This window comes from Chinchilla lanigera, unplaced genomic scaffold, assembly GCF_000276665.1.
Source record: "Chinchilla lanigera isolate Chin_1 unplaced genomic scaffold, ChiLan1.0 scaffold00011, whole genome shotgun sequence".
NCBI classification, from domain to species: domain Eukaryota; kingdom Metazoa; phylum Chordata; class Mammalia; order Rodentia; family Chinchillidae; genus Chinchilla; species Chinchilla lanigera.
Genome location: NW_004955412.1, coordinates 17,848,002 through 17,851,934, shown reverse-complemented (window position 1 = coordinate 17,851,934; position 3,933 = coordinate 17,848,002).

Sequence of the window (3,933 nt, the reverse complement as noted above, 5' to 3'; positions counted from 1 at the left end):
GGTGCACATACATCACTGTGATATGATGTTTTCGGATCTTCTGGGAAAATATCCAGCAGGGGGATAGCTGGGTTGAATGGGATCTCTAGACCTAGTTTTCTGAGGAATCTCCAAACTGATTTTACCATGGTAAATTTTTAAAAGTTAAGCATTCACTACATTTATTATTGCATGAATGTCTTTTGATGACATGTCTTCAAATCTTCTGCACATTTTGTTTGTTTTTGGTTGAGTAATTAAAGACCTTTACTTATCATGGATCCAAGTCTTTTACAGATTGGCTCTAAGATTTTTTCCTCATATATTGTTTGTCTTTTCTGACACTAAAGTCTTTTGTTGTTGAGATAGGGTCTTACTATGTAGTCCAAAGCAGGCTTGACTTACTATGTAGACCTGGATGAACTTAAATTTGTGACTCTCCCTTCAGCTCCTGAGTGCTGGGATTGTAGGCATGTGCCACCATGCCCAGCCAATCAGCAATGTCTTTTGAAAAGCAGAATTTTACAATTTTGATGAAGTTCATTTTATTAATTTATTCACTTTTGGTTTGTGTTTTTGATACCATATCTAAGAAATCTTTGCCTAATATCAGGTCACAAGGATTTTACCCTGTTTTCTTCTAGCAGTTTTATTGGTTTAAGTTTCACATTTAGGACTATGACTCATTTCAAGGTTTTTTAAAATATGGTAGGGTGTATGCATAAAAGTCAAATTTTTAGAATATGGACTTTTAATTTTTCCAGTACTATTTGTTGAAAAGGCTATACTTTTTCCATGGAATTGCCTTTATAACTTTGTCAATGTGGGGAAGAAACAGTGATATTTTTCTTAACCTATTAATATGTTTGTGGCAGTAACACCTATGCTGAAAGATAGATTGATAATAAGCAAGGGCTCGTTATCCAACACACATGGGTGCCAGTGCCATGGTGCTGGATTTTGCAGAAAGAGAGCTTTATTGCAAGGCTGACAGGCAAAGAAGACAGAAGCTGAGAAGAAAGAAAGGAAGAAAGAAGAAGAGAAAGAAAGAGAAAGGCTTAAATCTGCCTATTTTATCAATAGCTAGGGAAACTATAAGAGAGGAAAAGGCCTGCTTGTTGAGTGGATGGTGAGAAGGGGTGTTTCCAGAGTTTTAGGGCATAAGCCCTAGCTCCAGGGGTCCCAGTAGAATAGAATTGGCTACTTATTCTAAAACATTGATGAAGGAGGTGAGCAGTGGTGAAAGTCAGAGAAGGAACTTTAATCAGCAAGGCCATGTTGAGGGGAGGATAAGTAAAGAGGAGCGAGGCCTTTCAGGTGCTAGCAGAAACCTTGGGGATTTATAGGAAAGGGGAACGAAGGTGAGATTTGAGGATTTGCATAATTAGCAAGGTGGGTAATTCTGATTGAGCTGTGATCTGGTTGATGGTTATCATAGGATTGGTTCTGTGAGGTACTGGGAGAGATAGCATCACTTGAGAAGGCAATTTGTTCCCACTGTGAGGTGACTGGTTCTTGCTTACAGGGTCAGCTGTGGCTATGGAGTAATTGCTCCCACTTAGGGGTAGGGTGACCTCATCATGGTGTGGTTTGCAAGGCTCTGCTTTTCCTACAATCTGAGGTGACTGCAGGTATAGGACAATGACTGGAGATTTCTAGGCATTGCTTGAGGGTATCTGGAATTGGACACTGTAAAAGTTGGCAACTGAATATCCCTGTAAGTCTTGAAAATTACTTTAGTTACTCTTATCTAGGTGTCTTCAGTCTTGAAAAGGAGTAGAATAGGTTAGATCAGTTTATGGCTAATAAACCTTCTTATTACCATTAAGAAGGATGGTCAACTTTATTGTTTTGGGAGCTTCTCAGAGAAATAGTAAGGCACATTTCTGGGTGTGCATGGATGGGTTATGGAGGCATGGTCTTGGAGTCTATATCTGGTCTCTTGCCCCTTCTTCTGTGGTTCTATTTCCCTGCTCTGCTTTCCTGTTGCCATGAACTAAGTAGCTTTGCTTTATCATAACCTTGAGTTATGATGTTTCTGCCTTGAAGCCAGCTGACCATGGACTGAATTCCCTGAAAGCATGACAAAAATTAAATTTCTTCTCCTTTAAATTGTGGATATAAGACATTGTGTCCCAGCAATAGAAAAGCTGAGTGAGATACTTGTATTATTACTTTTCAAACAGACATTCCTTAAATAATTAACATGCCTATGTTCAGACCTGAACAAAGACCTGACTAAAAGTTTTAAGACAATAAAGATGACAGATATAAAATGAAGGCAGAGATTCCCAGTTTCATCCTGTTTTTAGTTATCTGTTGGTCATCTGATAGGGTTTAGGGCTAGGATGTTCCTGAAAGACCCCATGTGTTCAGAGGTAGGTTTTTAGAAGGTGACTGGATTATGACAGCATTATAGCAGACTGGCTATTAGGAGGGAGAATCTTGTTGGAGGTATGTTTCTGGGAACATCTGTCTCTTCAGTTCTTCCCTTTTCTGTTTCCTGGCTACCATGATGTGAGCAGCTTTTCTCTAGTAGACCCTTCTATTCTGCCATTTCTACCTTGGAACCAGCTGATTAGGGACTGTGAATGTGAGTTAAAATAAGTGTCAGATAATTTATCCCAGTGATGAGAAAGTGACTAAGACAGATTCAGGTACCAGAAGTGAGGCTGTTGCGGGTAATATGTCTGACCATGTGGTTCAGAAACCTTAGAAACTGGTATTCAGGAGGAGCCTGGAAAAGTTTGGAGATGCTGGCTAGAGAAACAATATCTTCTGTAAGCTAAATTTGTTGAGTTATGCTGGTCAGAGCTCAGAAGACTAGAATGTTGGTAGAAATGCAGATGGTAAAGGCTAGGCTCAGGAGGTTTCAGTGGGGAACAAGGATTCCATTGGCAGTTGGACTTGAGACCATGTGTGTTATAGTCTGGCAGAAAATTGGTCTATATTTTTCCCATGTCCAGACTTTTCAGGAGACTGAGGTTAAAGATGGTAGACTAATATGGCAGAAAAAATTTCAAGGCGGTCCAGTGTTATTTTGTGGCATGGATAATGCTGGCAGCTTTTAATCATACCTATAGTGAAAATAAGGATAAAAAACAGAGTTCAATAATTTGAAGAACATTCCTAGTAGCCAGAAAGTGCCTGAAAAGTTGGAGCAAAGGACAGCATGCTTACCGCAAAGGTTAGCATTATAAAGAATCCAAACACCAGGATAATAAGAAAGATGTCTTGAGGGCATGACAAGAATCAACAAGGACTCCCCCTCCCTGCCCACAGGTTTAAACATGCAAAAGTAAAAGAATTTTCTTTGAGAAGAAAACTCCAGGGAGCCCACCTCATTCGGAGCCCACCTCATTCAGAGGCAACTAGGACAGAGTTTATCAGAGTTCATCCATCCAGGCATTCAGAGACCTCTGCAGCTATGATGCAAGGGGACCTAGCTACTGCTTGATCTGATGGCAGACCTTCACCTCATCCACATGATACTGGTTTCACAGTTATGTAGAATGTAAGAGTGGTGAGGCAATGGAGACTTCCACCTAGATTCCAGAAGAAGGTCTGGAAAGCCAGACAGTGTGCTCTTGAGATGGTGCATGAATCTGAAAGTGTGATGGAAATCCCAGGAAGTTGGAGAAGCCAGAAATGTGGAATATGTGAGGAAAGCCACAGGCAGTGAGTGGCACCAACCCTAGAAATGGGCTATGAGGGTTGCAATTGGCAATGCCATAAGGGTAGGGTTATCCAAGCCCTTTGGAACACATATTTTGCTACAACTTGTCCCAGTGGCTGGACAAGAAGCCATGGGATTTAATATTTTCTCTGCTGGGCTTTGGTCTCCATTCCTATTTCCTTATTCTCCCTTTTGGAATGGGAATGTTTACCCTGTGCCATTGTATGTTGGCGGTGGTTAGCTTTTTTTACTTTTAAAAGGACTTATAGCTAAATTTT